The sequence below is a fragment of the Otolemur garnettii genome, unplaced genomic scaffold, assembly GCF_000181295.1.
Source record: "Otolemur garnettii isolate 467f Iridium unplaced genomic scaffold, OtoGar3 scaffold00035, whole genome shotgun sequence".
Classification (NCBI taxonomy): Eukaryota; Metazoa; Chordata; class Mammalia; order Primates; family Galagidae; genus Otolemur; species Otolemur garnettii.
Window position 1 is genome coordinate 8611947 of NW_003852430.1, and position 19539 is coordinate 8631485.

The 19539-nt window shown below is 36.0% G+C and overlaps 1 protein-coding gene across 1 annotated transcript in view; it reads right to left on the reverse strand.

The window, feature by feature from the left end:
- Window positions 1–19539, reverse strand: part of EYS (eyes shut homolog (Drosophila)) — a 1547934-nt gene that overhangs the window by 260204 nt on the left and 1268191 nt on the right. The window lies entirely within an intron of this gene.

A 19539-nucleotide genomic window follows, 5' to 3' on the forward strand; every position in this document is an offset into this window, starting at 1 on the left:
AAAAGATGATGTCTCATTGTAATGAATCCAGAGGAACAGGGTACCCCTAATTTGGCCACCTCCCTCTGTGAGTGCACAGGATAGTCATAGAATAACCATTATTTTTAGCTCAGCAGCGACTGGCAACAGAGTGAGTCATCTCTATGACGACGTGAGCATCTTTTGGCCACAGGTACTTGAAATTATTTTTAAAATAGCCTAAAAAATGCCCAAAAAACCGAGTTATAGTAATCCAGCTGCCATCTGGGGATAATGAAAAATCTGTCCGCTCTTTACTTTTTTAACCATGCAAAATTCTTTTAACAATGAAAAATTTTAACAAGGTAAGTGTAAATATTTTAAGAGTATTGACAGGTTTTTTGCTTTTATTTCTGCTTTTCCCTTAGAGTGACTAATTTTTTTTATGTTTGGGTATTAAAAACAGTTATGTATTATAAATAATATATACATATATATGTATGTAATGTATTTTTTCAATATGGTTGACGACATTAGCTCCTTGACATTGGACTTTAGACCTTGACTCTTGCCTGCCAAACAGTAAACAGTGACAATTTGAAGGGCTCCATTTCAGAGTTGAAGTACAAGGGTAAGAGCATTTAAAAAAATAGTTTGATATCCTAGAACTTTGAGAATAACAGCCTATTTCTGGTCTATCTCCTGTCCATATCTACCTACAGATTGATCTGTCTCCCTCTTTCTCTCTCTATCCAACCGTCCATTTGGACTCACCAGAGAATCACCACCATTTCCCTGAGCTTCTTGCAGTGGGATGATGGGATGCCCACTGGCATGTACCTGTCCTCCTCTACCTCTCAACTTAATTCTGAAGCATGAATTTGAGTTGAAATGGGCCTCAAGTTTTATTCTGTCCCCTCCTTTCAAAACAGAAACACAATTGAATTTATTCCTTTCTTTTTACTGAAGGAGGAACAATTCCCTCTTAGGAGAGTGGTATTTTCAAAAGCTGCTTAAACTTCTTTAAAGACAAGGAAATGACTGAATTGTAAGCCCTGCCTTTTCTCCTAATAAACTCTGTCTACAAAAGAAAGTCAGCCTGTCACTCACTGACATTCGTGTTTGATTACAGTTCATATTTTTCACCGTCACAATATTTCTTTGCCTGAGAAATTGTTTGTATTTTGACCACTTTCAGATCCTCATCTAGAAATGAGGTACAGTCTGTTGGTAGGTCATATTTTTTGTGACTTTTTACATTTTCTATTCTCTTTGAAGGTTGTAGGACAGAAGTCAGGCTTAGCTTTAGATTTCCTAGCCCCTTTGAAGGTTGTGGAGCAGAGGTCAGGCTTAGCCTGCCAGTCATTACAAATTTTCTTTATTGTCACAATATACTGTGCTGGGTGTTAATAGCATGGGGCACCAAGGATATTTCACCTAATGGCCTTTTCCCCTTCTTATTATATATATGAAATTAACCAGGTATTAAAATTAGGCACCTCTTTCCTTGAGTAAAAATGGTTTTTTTCAGCTCCCATGTCTAATTTTAAAGTGGACCATTAGGTTAAAAAAATAAACAAGATATAATTGAGGTAATGATATTATCAAACATTTTGGAAAGTCAGGGGCAATAATTTAAATCCTTCTACTCAGGGGACCAGATCGGGTTAGCAAGGATGGTCTGTAGGCAAGGAGAGAGAAACACATGGGGACGTCATCAACACAGGAAGAACAAAAACTCAAACCTGATGAGATGGACACACAGTAGGGCTAGAGAATCTTGACAAAAATGAGAAATGGATAGACAGGCTCCAGTTTTCAAGTGGAACTTTTCAAAAGATGCTTGCTGAGCATTCAGAACTCAGGCAGAAAAATACCTGCTAGAACAAGCGTTATTTCATGTCAATTTTGACTTAAATTTTAAAATGTGAGCTGCAAGGTTTAATTTCATAAATCTCAGAGTTTCTTCAATAGCATCAGGTAACTTAATATTTGCAAAACATTTAGAACAGTATTTGTCACATAATAAGCATGTTAAGAGTTCTCTTTTATTACTTTTGTCTCACTTGGTCCTTGCACAATCCTCTGAGGTAAATATTGCTATTATTTCCTTCTCATGTATATCTCAGAAGGTTAAGTCACTGGCTTGGAGAAACTACATGTCCTCGCTGAATTCATTCTTGGTAGGGAGTGTCGCTGACATGGCTACCTTTGTCTGCAGCTTGGGCTGCAGGACGACAAGGGGACAACAGACAGTGCCCTATCACAGTCAGCTCTGCTGTGGCCTGAGTTGGCTCAAGAAAATTTAAAGTGGTACAAACACTTTAAATGGGAGAGGAAGGATTCAAATGGGCCCAGTAGAAACACAGCACCTGACTCTGTAGTATGATAAAATAAAGGCGGCTTCAAATACTTCTCATTTAATTATTTTGCATTATCGAGTCATGGTTACCTGGGGGCCTATAGCATTCTGCCGTACCTGTGTCCCTCCAATAACTTTATTTTTATATGATTATACGACCATTCTGTTCGTAAATATGGTTTCTATTTCCTCTTATTAATCCAAATATTATCACCTGAAGAGAAGGGACCATGTCCTTTTCTACGCACCATAATTTGCCATATCTAAGTTCTGCAAGTTATCCACAGTAATTTCTGACTATTCCGCACCAGGTTCAGTTGTTCTTGTTTTCCTGAATACCCGCCACTCCGTTCCCCCACCCCAGTGGGTGCTGATGCTCTTTCTCCCACTTAATCGGCTCTTCCTCTTCCACTTCCTCCTTTAAAATCCTACCCAGTCTTCAAATCTCAAATCCCTCCTTCTTCATAAGTCAATCCATGTTGATTTCTCTCTGAACTCCTGCTGCACTTACAAGCTGTCCCTCGTGGTACAGTAATCATTTTCTGTGTGAGTGATTAAATTTCCACCAGAATGGTAAGATTCAGATTAGAAAGTAATTAGTTGTTTTTTCCTCAATATTTTATTATCACAGTTTTAAATATACAGAAAAATGAAAGGAATTCCACAGTGTAAACAGCCATATACCCAACTCCATCCTATAATCAATGTTTCACTGTGTTTGCTTTGTCACATATATCTGTTCATTCTTCTATCTAGCCATCATTTCAACTTAGTTTTTGTGATGCACTGCAAAAATCAGTTGCAGAAATCAGTGCCCTTTCCCCCTACCCCCAGCTCTTGAGCATACCTACCACTAACTAGAGTCAATATTTTTAAGGATATTTTTGGCATTACCTTCTCTATAGTCCATAGCACCCAACAAAATATTGGCCACATCAGAGAAGATGAATTTGTTCACATTGGTTTGAATTCAGATATCACTTTGAAAAGCACTGGAAACCAAGAAAAATGGTCTCTGGGTCTCTGGAGATTTAGAGGCAGACAGAGGTGAGTGTGTTTTTTAGAGTTTCACAAGAGACACACCCTTGTTCAGCTTCTACAGTATAATTGTAACTTCTCAAATATCTTCTAGGAAAGTGTGTAGGCCAACTTTGAGGAGGGACTGAGCTGAGCCACTGGATGTGTGACCATCTGACTAAAATATTAACATGGGTGCTGTGAAGTAAGAAGGAGATGGATAGAAATGAAGTGATGAAATAGCCCCAACAGGCAAAAATATGGGGTTCATGTGCAGCAGCCAGTGGCAGCCTGTCCATTGTACCCAGCTGGGTGGAAGATCATCTCCTTCATAGAGCCAGCATCCTCCAGATGGACAGGATGGAGCTTTCAGGGGGCTGTTTCCCTGAAGCTGTGTGGGGGGTAAGGTCTGACCTCTATTAGCTGAGTCAAAGTCATAGTGCTTCTCAGATCTGATAACACCTTTAAAACATGTTATTGTGGTGGTCATGGTTAACCCTGAGTTCTTCCTTTAACTGCAGTATATAGGAGAACCTCCGTATATTGACCACCCAAGGGACAGTAACCAAATGGTCAATGCACAGAGGTGGTCAACATAAGGAACTGGGCCTACTGTACTGATATGTACAGGTGGTGCATGCCCTGTCTATGAAAATTAGGTCAAGTTAGGGAAGTGCCAGGTAGGGAAGTGGTTCACTATGGAGGTTCTGCTGTATTTATATCCCTATCCAGATCAATCTCCACATCCATATCACACACCCTCTCACTCATCAAATGAGAGGTTCCTTCTCATCCATGTATCTCTGATCATCCCCTCATTAAATTCTTCACCTGACACTCCTATTAATATTCAGAACCCCCCCCCCTCCATGTGTAAGTTTGCTTTCTACCTGGAACACTTCTCAAAATCACTAGTTACTTGTTCACTTATTTCTTATATTTCCACCTTAGGCTAAAACTTTATGATGCCTGAACCACATTTTCCCTTCTTCCCTATGATTAGAGGGTCCCATAGTACTTGACACATAGTAGACTCCTAATTAAAATATCTTGAAGATGCAGGAATAGGGAGAGAATTTATTTCATTGTTATCCTAAATACTCTATGCTTGACTCTCACCTTGGCCCTTTTATTTCTCCATTTCTGAGTACTTTTATCCACCCTCACCCCTTCATGGGGGTCTTTACTCAGACTTGATCTGAGTAGTTCTGCAAGTTACAAAATGATCCGCGCCATCCTTGAAAGCTCCCATTCTTTAAGCATGCTGTTCTCAGCTAGGGGTTAGGAGAAAATTATATCTGATGGAAGAAATTGACCACAAGCTGTGAATGATTGAGAATTTTGCTTAATGTTTAATCTCCTGAGGATGTTTACATATTATGAAAATGGTAAAATCTGGCAGTGTGACTAAGCAACTTAAATAATATCAGGCAAGCTATGTGAAAAGAAAAAGCTAGGGACTTTAGTTGGCTAAAAACACAATTGGAATGATCTTAAAATTGGGGAAAGGTAATTCAGTCCTCTTTGAGCATATTATAACCTCACTTTTACTGCACATTTTAACATTATAAGGGGAATATTGAGCTCGATTGTCTCTGACAGATTATATTGTAGCTGATAAGTTGAATGGAGAAGGAGAATGTAGGGAATAATTGGGATGGTGCGGATCTCCTAAATCATGTCACTGAAAATTTAGGAGCTGGAAATATTTTGTCTACAAAATAAAAAAAAAAAAAAACACTTAGGGAAGATGAGTAAACGTCCTTCATTCATTGGAAATATATCTGTTGAGCACATACTGTATACTAGCACTAAATTAGATGCTTTAAAAAAAACAGTAATTAAAAACAAAACCACTCCTGCTCGTTAAAAAGTTTAGATTCAATGGTTAGAAAATACTTAAGGACAGTTAAGTAAAAACAAGCAGAGAACAAATTCAAAGCTTTGTGCTTGTTCTTTTCTTGTTTCTTTTAGAAGAGTAGGTGGAGGACCGGTGGACATAAAATTGGGAGAAGAAACATGTTTATTTCATGTAAACAAGTCCCTAACGTATGTAGTGTCTGTAAATCTGGGACGGGATGTTTTCTGGGGTAATGATTTCTGATTATTGTTATAACTTAGTTAATACTCTCAAGGTTCCTGGTGGTTGTAGATATGAATCCTATATGCATTGGAGGTAAGTCTCTATTCTTATGATTCTATGATTCCGTGTTAATCAAGGCCACTAATTTTCACCTGTGATAAACAGAGAACTGAGCGTAATCGTTCTCATAGAGAGAAGCCCTTCAGGTCAGGTTTGGAAAAGAGTAGTTATTTGACTGGGGCTTCCTGATCATTTCACAAAAGAAAGAGTCAAGTGTCCTATGGGCCTGACACAACGAGCAAACAACTGGTAACTCTTTTTTCTATATTTATTAGGAAGTAAAGCACAAGTCACAGAAAAGGGAAAGATAAAGGTCACAACCTGTCACCTATAAAAACAGACATAAAAGGTGATGCAGGCGAGAGTGCCAAACCCGGACCGAGTTCTCACTTTCCTATTTTTTTCTGGAGTGTGGCTCCAAGCAGGTCTCATTTCCTTTCAGATGTTAAGTTTCCCTCAGCAAAAAGAGGAAGATTTTGACAATATTATATTTCATGTAGCTTTTAGCTCTTATGTTTAAATATTTTAGAAAAAAATAAATGTATATTTTGTGAGAACACTTAAGTGCTTTGGAACATGTTAGAAATATTTGCCATCTTCTCAGGGGATCAGTTAGAATAATCACATATAATAAAAATACCACTCCTCTGATTTCTGAAACTAGCAATAATTCTTGCAATGAAACCCCCTTAAATAAGCAATCAGAAATATTTTTAACCATATTGTGATATTTTAAAACCACTATTCTCTTAACTCATAATCAAATATTATTATGGCTCACATTTTTCTGTCCTATTCTGTGAATTGAATTACTTAAATACGTTCCAGTAAAATTGGCAATTCTAGTGACAATGTATATCTAAAAGAATACAGTCATCTTGCTTGAGAAAAATCTGAAATAACTTATTAATATGTATCAATATTTTAATCAGAAATAAATATGCATGGGGCAGCACCTGTGGCTCAAAGGAGTAGGGCACCAGCCCCATATGCTGGAGGTGTTAGGTTCAAACCCAGCCCCAGCCAAAAACTGCAAAAAAAAAAAATAAAAAAAAAAGAAAGAAATATGCATATAAGTACAACATTTCTCTTATCAGACAGAAGGGAAATGTGCTGAACTTTCTTGTCATTCTGGGCTTTTAAAGGAATGTGTCTTCCATAGAATATAATTGATCCATGTAAATTTCAAGGATGAAAAGAATCTCTTTTAAAAGCTTCTAACAATTACAGTACCTAACAATTACAGTCTAATGAATTTTAAGTAATGGAATGCTGTGGCTTTTTTGTACTAGCAATACAATGACAGTTTTGATTTGCAATAAATATAGCAGAGAACCTCTGTAAGTTGACCACCCAAGGGACTATAACACACTGCTCAACATAGAGAGGTGATCAATATAAGGAACACGGCATATTGTGCTAATATGTACATGTGGTGCATGTCTGGTCTATGAAAATTAAGTCAACTCAGGGATGTGGTCGATGTAGGAAGGTGACCGACTATGCAGGTTCTATTGTATGAAAATTCATAAATACCTTTAAAGCACCTTTTAGTTTATCATACCCATGCATTCTGTGGGCTAAGTAAAAATAATCACATCTATCCCTTTTGTTAATTTACTGATTCCATTTTTCTTCTGTTATCACAATTAGAACCTAATTTCACTCAATGTAAATTAAGTCACAATAGAAAACAGAAATTAAAAAAGTTTAGGCTTTGTACACTATGTTTAGTGGTAATTGTTTTCAACATTGTTTTCTTCACTAATTTCATAGAGCGCACTTTAGAATTAAAAAGTTAGAGGGTTTTGAATATTTCTTAAAGGTTTCATGAAATGTACAAAGTTTAGAGCATGTAAACTTCACTTGTCTACAGCACAGGTCATGTTATATTGAGTAGTGATTAAAATTGAGCTCTGAGTTCAGATTTTTTGACTTAAAAAACTTCTGAGTGGTTTCTCTGCATCCTAAGCTTCTGTGCGCTTTGGTATCCTCCCTTTAAAATGAGTACAACAGTACATTCCTGGGTGGACGTTGGGGATAAATAATTATAATAAATGTAGGTAACAAGCTTAGAAGTATGCTTGGCAGCATTAAGAACTTAATTACAGATAGCTATTTTTCATTAATATAATTTAGAGATTTTCTTTAAGAATAAGTTAGAATCAATAACTTCTCCATCTAACTTTGAAGGCCCTCTGCTAATTACATTAAGGCCCTCCTCTATTTCCATTTTTTGCAACATAGCTTTTGGAATTCCCATTAGGCTTAAGTCAATTTTCTACCTTCTTGTATAAACATTTTATCATTTGTATATTTGCATAGAGCAAACCTACTGCCTAAAGAATCCCCCTAAAAAAGCTAAATTTCCATGGGCATCACCTACGTAACTCATCTCCTGTAGTAAGATTTCCATGATGATGTTTACAGTATAATTCTTTTTCTCCTAACTTTAACATCTCAACCCTTACATAACTGTCTATCCTTTTAAAAATCAGTTTCACATGTGTTCTTGGGGACCTAATCCCTTTCATAAATACTTACTCTATTCCTAGCATTTTTATAATATTTTAAGTGTGACAAAGAGGATTTTGGCACCATTCATTGTTTGATTTTGAAGATAATAAAAGATTAATGGAGATGTGACAAGATGTGAGCACCCTGAGAACTGGGAGTGAGGAGCTGAGGATGAGCTGGGACCTGTCTATCCAGCTTCTTGACGGGAGGTGAGCCTGCAGAAAGTGTGCAATTAGGAGAACAAGAACAAGAAGAATGTTTCAAGGAAGAAATTGTAGCATTAGGTGGGACCAGCATGGTGGGAAAAGAATCTTTAATGAGATGGGCATCCCACCTTGGTCTTAGAGAAAAGATGCATAGGTAAGGAGCTAATGAAGATACTTTATGATAAGACACACAATTCCTTCTCGAGATGATGATAGAGGCGGGGAAACACCTTATAGAGTCTTTGATTTGAAAGTGACCACATTTAAGGAGCATCTCTGGAAAAAATATTTGAACAGCAAGAAACTATATAGCCTGGTTACATAGGAGGGGTCTGAAGTAAAACGGCCTAGGCAGGAATGCTGCTTCAATTACTTATTAGTGGCATGGCCTTATATGAATTACTTAATCTTTTTAAGCCCCAGTTTCCTCTTCCCTTAAATGAGTAACAGAAAAGCAACTATCCTGTAAGATATTATGAAGACTAAATGAGACAGTGTGTAAAAATATTTACCATAGTGGATGTCACATAAATGCAAAATTAACATGGATTACACAGCTGTTCATGGACATGAAAAATGGAATAGAATGAAATTATTGGTATACAGGTGAAGTTTTCAGCAGATCCTTGGAAATAAAATCCTGTTCTGTGGGCCTGGTTCCAAACGTAACAAACACTTATTTTTCACCTTATGATCATCTGGACAGCCTTCTCCCCTGCTGCCATGGAAACAAATCTGCTTACGGTAGTTGAAGTAGGAAGGTTTACACACTTCATGACCCTGCCACAGCCTGGCCTCCAAGAGCTCCAGGCCTATCATTTTCCCATCTATGAAACTTTAAAAGGAGGCAAGCATAACAGAAAAGAAACGTCTAAAACATTTCCACCAGAGGGTAGTGAATTAATCACCCTACTAACTGTCTGTCCAACTGCAAAATGTTTTAAATAAAATACTATTAAATAAAAAGTAGTGAGTATTTTTTCTAGTCCTAGAGCAACAACAGAAGAAATAAATCTGTTGGATGGTAAACTGTAACAACTATACTGTGTGTGTGAGGAATGCTTGCTGTTTTTCAAAGCACTTCCATATAGATGGTATTAACAGCAGGCTGAATGGCAGAAAATGGGTGTTATTACTTTATGTTTCAAAGAAACAAACAGGGAAAAGACTTTGCAGGTTTACAGACAATGCTTTACCTCCTTATTTCTCCATTCCCATGCGTCTGCCTTTCTGGAGTGCTGGGCCCTCACCTTGAATCAGAATGAACCTCTATCCTTTTGTTTTATACCCAGGTGCACCATGCTTGAGCAGAGCCGTATGTTCTAATGACTGATCACTGGCATCTTTGCAGTGATATCTGTCAATGATGGTGCACATCTGCACAGCTGGCAGTTTGGGTTTTGGTACAATTATTATTTAGCTGGTCTTCCTAAGAGTCACTATTGCTTTAGGTCACTCCTAGTAAGAAACGGTAGAACAATGTCATTAACATGGGGCATTCAGCTCCCTGGTTAGTACAGTGAGGTGACAGTGGATGTGAGAACATACATCTAGTTTATCTAAAAATAACATAGCCAGGCTTGATGGCTAATGCCTGTAATCCTAGCACTCTGGGAGACCAACACGGGTGGATCGCCTGAGCTCAGAAGTTTGAGACCAGAGAGCAACCCCATCTCCACTGGAAAATAAAAAAAAGAACAAAAAAAGTAGTTGGGTGTTGTGGTGGTGCCTGTAGTCCCAGCTACTCAGAAGACTGAGGCAAGAGGATCTCTTGAGCTCAAGAATTTGAGGTTTCTGGGAGCTATGGCACTATGGCACTCTATACAGGGTGACAGAGTATGATTCTGTCTCAAAATAAATGAATGAATGAAAATAAATAAATAAGAATAACATTAGCTTGTTTAGCTGTAAGTCAGACCCAAGGCTTCATCAGTTGTGGAGAGCGTACTCTGAGGTGGCAGGGTCCTCCCGGCCTGGGCGATGTTCAGGGAACGACCTCCAGCTGCTTTCTTCCTGCAGAGTCAGTATGTTTTTTCCATCTCATAAAACAACATGTTTTTCTCCTTCATAGATGTTTTGCCGGAAGTCATGTATCTCTTTCATTACCTAGTTAATCTATAGGAACTATGCAGAAAACTATGCACCCCTTCCCTTTTGTTTCTTATCTTTGACATACATTAACAATGTTATGCAGTAGAAACCATTAACAGAATGAATTGTTCTTGATAAAGTTATTTACAATTTCCAATCATATTGTAAGATCAAAAAAACGTTTTTTGTGTATCCTACTTCCTCATAAACAACCCTGCTGAAATATTATAACATAAAGCTGATTTTGTATTTTGGCACTGGCTGCAGTTGTGACTGCTCCAGACCTTCCGATCCCTCCTTGTGCCTTGGTATCTTTTCACTCACTCCCCATCATTCCTATTCTGGTTCATTCTCTGTCATGTTGGTTACTGATAATCACTCAATAAGTACTGATGGAGCCACAAACCTCAGCCAGCTTGCAGTGGATGCCTTGGTGTGCTGCCCTGAGTTCCCCGGGGATGAGATGCGTACAAAGACCCAGTCCTCTTATCTCAGTTCAGCGAAATATGAACACCCAAGAGCCAGAGGTTCCCTCAGGGCAGATGAGTCCTCTGTCGCAACTGCTTTCAGTCCATCTCTACCTCCTGTCAATCCTGCTTCTCTCATTGCCTACCAGGTGTTCCCAAGAACATTCCTGTATAAACTTCCTGCATGGAAACCTTTGTGACAGAATCAGTTTTCAAGGAATTTAACCAAAGATATAGTTATCAAGTCTCCAGACTTGAGAACCTACTGTACAAACTGTAGGAATTATAATTCATTAGAGAATTTTCCTTTCCAAATATTTTTAGGAATCCTAAGACTTGGTTGCACACAAGTGTCCCAGTATCAGATTTGCTTTTTGGTGTTTTCTGTGCACCAATTCAATACATTACTGTTTCCTGTTACAAGAATTCTATACAGAGGTTATGCCAAGCTAGTACTGTGTTTCCATCACTTTCTCTGAGGTTTAAGAGCCACAGGAGTTGGAACTGTCCTTCACCCTAATCTCTGGTACTGCACCCTAGTGGGAGGCGTGACTGTCACTGCCATTACCATGCACGCAGGAGAATGTTCCTTTGCTACTTTATTCATTTGGGAGAGGAGAAGTGATTCCCAGGGCATGGTAAAGTCCATCTTGTTCAATTACATGTGATTGGAGGATTTTGCACTCCAAATAGTGGGAGTTTCACTTAGGTGTTTAATCAGTTTTGATGTAAATCAGCAGATGAAGTTGGGTACCATGGATTTAATTACATCATGAATCACAGTAATTCTTGTTTTATGGTCATCAGTGTAGGACTTTGTTCTGCAATCTGCTTCTTTTTTTATATTTGTAACATTTTGACTTTAGGGGCAGAATTGGAGTTCTGATATTACTGACAATAAAAAAGAATTAGATCAGCTATTGCAAAGTTGAGGAGTAAGAGTGACCAGGACAGGATCTTATATCAAATACCATAAAACAGAAATTTACTGTGTCTCATGATGATATTAGAATAAATTATCTGTAGAAATTGTAAAAGTCATTCTATATTTAAACACTTTGGCTCAGTACAGCACCCGTCTATGGAAACAGCTTTTAACTTTAAAGAAAATTAGTAAATCTTTTGAAAAGTCTTAAATTATTCTTAACTGAATTTTATGTTAGGTGGAAAAGAGTTCAATGATGTTAAATTCTAAAGCAATTTATATCAATATATATCTGCTTTTGGTTCAGTACATTGATAAAGTTATGAAACATTTCTTGAGGAGGACGCTGGCGTAAGTCCCTTTAGCTTCATTTGGAAAGTTGTCATTTTTCTTCTAAAATAAATAAAGTGGTCTCTATTTGAGTTCCCCAGTGAGAATTATTCTAAAGAAGTTAATAAAAATAAATATGTTGTCAAAGATTGAGAACTACCATTAAGAACAGTCTTTAATAAATTTTTGCAGTAAAAATCTATTTCCTGGTAATTATTTTAAGGCAGTGAGCAAATACCCTCTAACCATAATGATAAATCCCAATTAAGGAGAGCTATGGGGCCAACTGAAGTGGGTTGGAGGATACACAAAAATATAGATCCGTATTTTAAAATCACTACTCCATCATTTAATGAAAAAATAATCCTTTGACATTCTTCATGAATCTTAGTTTTCTACATGTTAAATTCTTTTATTTAACTGTCCTGTGTGCCAAAGTGTTCTCTGACCTCATCAATTATTGTTTTCCTGCCAAAATTTCTATATATTCAATTTTACTCCTAAGTCTTCATTTGTTTCCTATTACCTTCTAATATAACTGTCAAAATCTTCTCTTAAAAGTGATAGACTACACACATTTCAGAATTACAGAGAGAAGGCTTTTAGGGATTGAAGTTCATCTTGCTGAATACTCTGGCACCACACAAGAATAACTCAAACATCCTTTATAGTCTTTTCTGACACTTGTAGAAATTTTCCACTAATAATAAAGGATGAAGAGAATCTGAAGCCTTCCTCGGCATACGCTGCTAGAGCTAAAATTTTTTCTTGCCTTTTATTTTTATTTATTATGATTCTTTGCATTGGAAATGACAGTCTAGATGGTGATTTGCTGAAGATCTGAACATCCTTTCACCTTGGACTTCATGTTATCATCATAAGTAATTTCCATACAGTTTCCTGCATGAACATGGTATTATCTACACCTTGATATCTTTGCAGATATTCTTTTATCTGCTGTCCCCTGAAGAATTCCTAATCATTCTTCAAAATGGAATTCATTTTCAATTTAAAAAAAAAATCTTTCTTTCTTATGGAGACTTTACATTCTCCTTAGTAAAGTATCTCAAGAATGGGGAAAAAAAGTATTCAATGTACTTAAGACTATTATGAAACCAATATACAAACACTTACATAGTCATACGAATGATAAAACACAAATATAGTCTAGCAAGGGGAAGGGGAGTGGAGGGGGAGGGCGGGGAAGTGGGAGGGCGATTGGTGAGAGGAAGGAGAGCATTTGGTGAGAGCTCACCTAATTGTGTACCATGTAAGGGCGTATTTCAAAATAAGTAAGAGTAAATTTTAAATCTTACCACAGAAAATAAGTAAGTGAGGTGATGGTTATGTTAATCAGTTTGATTTAAGCATTCTGCATTGTATATCAAATCATCACATTATATCCCTTATATATATACAGTTATGCTTTTAATTAAAATTGAATTTAAAAAATAGGACAATCTCTCTTTCTCCTCAGCAGCCTTTGTGGTTGCTCCGAGGAACTGAGGGCTAGCCAGCTCTCTAGTCTGTGTCCTCATCTCAACATAGCAGGGGATGAGGAGGTGTGAACCTGAGTTTTCACTTCTGTAACTTTGCTAATGGCAGTTCCACTTTGACAGCTTGAACTAGATTGCACAATTGAGTAAGAGGGTAAACCATGATTACCTAGCCAAATAATCATTTGCAATATGCTTTTTTTTGTGATTTTATTTATTGATTTTTCTTTCTTTTTTTTATTTGAGATTAGTAGGAGGGTACAAATGCTTAAGTCACCTTGTTTGCATTTCTTAGGCACACTGGATGGCAGAGCCCACTGGTTCACATTCAGGCTATGATTTTTTTTTGCTTACAAAGTTTCATCATAGTTTTGCATCGCTAAACACCAAAGTAATACCTAACTTCTTTGTTTCCCAAGATGTGTGCAAATGTTAGAGACAATTTTTTATACTAGCAGAGTATTCTCCCCAGTAATCCTAAACAGTACAAAAATTACCCACTTGTAGATCCATAGCCATCTTTGAAAGATTTTTCTTATGCTTATTTAATAAAAAGAATTTAGTTTTACAAGAGATCTTCACAATTTAATAGAAATAAATTGCATTATGACTTCCTATCCAGCATGTTTTGATGATGTTACGTATGGATGTTTTATATATGGATAGGGTAAATATGAATAAAGGAGCAATGTTTAGATTTATGTATTTATACATATATTAATGTATAATAAAGTATTCTGTATTTCCTATATAAAAATCTAGTTTTCCTACATTTCCACTAAGAAATACCAGATGGAGGAGCTGATGAAAAAGATACAGAAATTTATATTGAAGTGATGAAGTTTGACCTTTTTAAGATGAAAATCTTGCCAAACTTTCCATATTGACATGGCAACATTTTATGAATAAATCTAATATCTTATAGATTTAGCACAGTTCAAAAGTCACCATCTGTTTCAAGAAGTGAAGGTTCTGACTATTACACAGTTTCTTGGCTTCAAATCTAAAGGCATGCGATCCATAGCTTATATAATATTAACTATCAGGAATGTGTGAAAAACTTTCATGTATTTTAGAAAATTAAAAACATAAATAACATTGTTGAGTGGCTGTCAAAATTATAGCTGTTAATACATTATGGATGTTCTTTCTTCTTACATAAGCTTGGGTAGCTCCTGTTCATTCTCTACATAAAGTTATAGGGCAATACTAGCTAGGGAGCAAGTTTAAGTTTATATATATGTGTATAATATTAATATTATATATATCATATAATAGTGTAATATATAATAAGTATATATAAGTATTGCAATACTGTAATAATACTTACTATACAAGTATATAATATACTTATATATACTTATTATATATTATATGTTTATTATATATTACATATAATATATATTACATGTATAAAATGGCAAAAAATTGGAATCTAATGTTGAGTAGAATTGTCTGAAAGGCCTTTTACAAATCAAATATAGGTTATTATAAAAGTTTTTCTTTGTTACTTTCTTATTTTTCTATAAATTGGAAACTTAACTGATAAATATCTTAATTTGATATAACCCAAATCAGACCTATTCAGAATCCTTCTTAATTCCCATTCTTTTCAAGTTCAAGCTGGTTTTGCATAATAATAAATTTTGTATCTACCTTATTCATCAACTGACTGTGGGATATGAGTTAATTAAAATGAATAAAAAGTAATCTGCACTGATACACATAAACACTATATCCATATCCATATACACACATACTCATGTAGTAAGTCTTTATCTCATAGAAATTAAAAGATCAAGTGGAGGCAAAAATCAGTCCATTTAAAAAATCTCAACAGTAGTTTTCATTTTGTTTCCTGGACTGAACATTTAAAAGGGTAATATGATACTACCTTTCAAATAAAAATGCCTGCAATGGTTTTCTCTCATATATGTTTGAGTTTTAATAAGTACTAACAAAGGTTCTTGCTGCCCAAAATACAAGGAACATTTCCAGCCTCTGCACAGTTGATCTTAAACTGTGCACTACTGTTCACACTGACCTGCGATTAAAAAGTGTCTAATGGGGATGTGTGGTTCTGGCAGTATTGCAAGTCTTGGCCATCATTCCACTTGGACTCTCCTAAGAGTGTGCTAACCAAAATAAATGATTGGCTATTAGAGTGCGCCTTCAATAGAAATGGATAACTTTATACTTTTGAATAAATCTCTGAGGAAATATTAGGTGTACAGGTTGATGGAATCTAAGAAGGCAGAACAGGCTGAGAGGTTTTAAAACATGCAGATAACATAGTAAATTGCCTAGAGGAAGGGACATAGGGCGTTTTTAGAGAATAAAAATACTGGGTAAAGAGTTAGCTTTTGTGTAAAACAGACAGTAAAGGTGCCAGAAAATTTTAAACTTCAGGAACTTTAAAAAGTATATATATAGTAGGACAATTTTTCTGAACTTCCCCCAAAGAGAATAACCCTTGTGAAAACCAATAGCTCTCTCTATGTGATCCCTTTCAAAATTCGTTGAAATGAAAGACAAACCGTGCATGAGTATGAATTACAATGTATCTGTAGAACTGTGATCTCTGCTCCATTTCATTTAAGAAGAACTTCTATCTCGATACTGAATTGACCTCAATCACTACAAGTGGCTTATTCAAGTTTGTTCTACTTCTGTCTTCTACCCTACAAATTTAATGTGGCTATAGTAGGAGGAAATACTGGCAAATGATAAAATTAAAACATAGTGGCTAAAAACAAAATTTAAAAAAAGCCATCCTTTTCCTGTTTAACTTATGCCTCAACCTATTAATACGTGAAAATAAATTCTTATCAACTGTGCTATACTGTTATTATCAAGAACCTCTTAGACGTGCATGAAATCCCATCAACATTCATATTACTAAAAAGAAGCCTAATTCATATGCTTTCTTGAGAGAAATTTATCCTGAATTTGCATAACAAGAGTCCTGTTAGGGAGAATTATGATATTTAAAGGAGCTGCTTAAAAAGAGCCTTTTAATTTTAAATTTTGCCCGGTTAAAAGAAAAGTAAGAGCAACCACCTGAGACAGAGAGAGAAGGCGGCGTTGACAGCTGCATGTTTGGGGATGACACGATGGTAATCATAGATCCAAAGTTCCGCCCACAGACAGCAAGCAGAAACCTCACAAATCTGTGTGTCTACTTCCATTTCCTGTACCCTCTGGCTACAGTCTTCTTTGTATCTTAATTGCTACAAACTTTTGAGAGACTTTATGTTCTCAACTTTTTCTTTATTTTTCAGGGTATTAACACCTTCCACAGAATTAATAATTCTAGTCAACAATGAACTATTCTCAAATGTCTTTCATCTGTTTTTCCTCTTGGTTCCTCACTTCCCGCTAGTCACCACCTTACTTCTTTATATACTCTTCTTCAAAGAGTTGTCCCAATGTATTACCTCAATTTTCTTCAATCTGAGTTTGGACGTCTTCAGGTATGGAATGATGTGGACAGTCCCATGGACTATTAGAGCATTTGATAAACTTTCCCGTTGCCTTCCCTGATATGCCAGCTCTGTGGTTATCTACCATTGCTCTGGTTACTCCCTGCCAGGTTCATTTACAGGTTCACTTCCACCATAAGCCATTAAACGTTAGCTCCTCAAGACTCAATCCCAGGCAATTCTTTCTACTCTGTACTCTTTTCTATGCCCATAGGTTCAGTTACTGTCTGCACACTGATGTCTCTTAGATTTATATTTCTCCTCCAGACATCTCCCCTGAGCTTTACATCCATATATCCAATTGAAAAGTCTGCTTTGTGTTTCGAAGGCTTCTTAACCTCTCTACACTTAAGCCTGAACTAATGGTCTTCTCCATCAAACCTGCTCTTCTTGCCTTCTTTACTATCTCAGTGGACGATAAAATCTCCTATTCATTTGGGCATCAGAAAGTGAATATTCATTTCTGACACCTCTGCTTTTACTTCTGATAATCAGTCACACTGTTCATACTAGTCTAAACCACCATATGGGGGCATATGTTAGCCATCTAACTGGTGCTTGTGCAATCACGCCTTAACATACAAAGCCAGATAGGCTTTGCCAGCTGCTGACCTTTCAAATGTTGTCTTCAATTATTAAACCACTCCCTTCTGTGCCTCTGTTCTAAACATAGAGACCTATTGGTTCTCTGAATATACCCTGGTACTTTCCTACCAAAGAATCTTTTCATGTACCTTTTGCTCTGCTTGAAATTTAGGACCCCAGCTTTGCCTATTGGTTTGTTGTTCTTTGATGAAGTTCACCTCTGTTAATTTCCAAAGAACCTCCTTGGTCTCTCTCACATGGGCTCAGATATTTTGTAATTTGTTCTTTCTGCATCACATTTCTTTCACTTATAACACATCTTAATTTTTAATTATTCTCTGCTTAGGGTGACTATCTGTCAATCTCCCTCATTAAACTGTGTATACATATAAGTTAAGACTTTATTTTCTTTGGCTTACCATTCAATTCTAGAAGCTTGGTATAGTGCTAGAAATACAGTAAGAATTATTTGTTGAGTGAATAAATAAAATAAATATAGAATAAAAAACAGAAGAAACGCAAATAAAAATGAGAGGCAAAAATTAAGACTCAGTGAAAGAGCCCTTAGCAAATGGACACTCAAGAATTTTTAATTAATGATATATAATATGTAATAGATCTGTAGTACAAGAGTCAGCCTATTGTCACCTGAGTTCTTATAGGATAGTTATTACCTAGAAAACAAAGCATATTTGCCTTTTTTACATCAGTAGAGATACACGTGTCTCCTTTATATTAATACTTTCTAATTAATCCAAAGTCTTGGAAAGTTTTGGATTTTCAGTGTTTTTTAGAAGCGTCATTTTTTTTTAATATGATTATTTCAACTTGAGGCTACTTAAGAATATGAGTGAGTTGAGGATTCCCTAATTAGGTTACTATTACTTAAAAATGAATAGGAAAATTATTCCTCAAGGAAAGTGTGACCAAAAAATAGAAATTACTTCATGTATAATTGAATGTGCCACTGCCCATTCATATGTAGTTAGGACATTATATAAAATGATGATCTTATCAATAGAAATGTTTTTTAAATAGTTCTCTAAGTTATTTGTTTTCTTATCTGGTTCTTTCTGCAATCAGTAGCAAGCTCTTATAGGAGAGATGGTTGAAGTATAAGTTGTCCAGCCCTCTGAAAGAGATTGTTTTGTTTGTATAGAACTCAGTGTTCCAAAGGGTATACGTAATTTAAGAATAATAAGTTCATTACTTCAGAGTAATTTCATTGCCTCTTGTTGCAATCAACTGAATTGCCCAGCCCAGACACCCTCGTTTCTTCTTTCCTTCAGACATTTACTGAATCTCTCCTATCTGTCAGATGCTCTGCTAAGTGCATTAAAAATGAGCAAGATACCGTTCCTGCCTGTAAGGACTTTACATTTTCAGATTGGTATCAATTTTGTTGATGTTATTTTCAGATTGATGCAGTCTCTGAGAACGTTTGTTTGATTTATATAACCTTCACAGGTTAGCCAAGATTCCTGCTGATCAGACTAACTTATCTAATTGTCATCTTACACACAAGTGCAGTCACTAAATGATATTTTTCACTGACATAGAGTAACTTTGAAGAATATTATTACAAAATTGCTATACTGATGAATTATTTTAAATTCTTGGCTGCTACATGTAAATTTTGTTCAGGAATGACCTTGGGATGTAACCATCATATGTAGCCATTTCTCTCTTCTGAATTTTCTAAAACTGAAGAATTAATAATTTAAAGACTGCATTCCCCAAATTTATATAATCCAGAAACACACTTCCATTGATATTTAATAGGTTTTTCTTTTTTATTGGGGTTTCTTTTTGTGTGCAGTCATTGGATTCCTCCCCCAATTCCTAGAAGCTGTACACTTTTTACTGAAAAAATATTTGAATAATTAAACTAGAACTTAATCGCAACTGAACCTCTTGAAACTTTACTATCTGCTTCAACCATAACATTTTCAAGTAAATT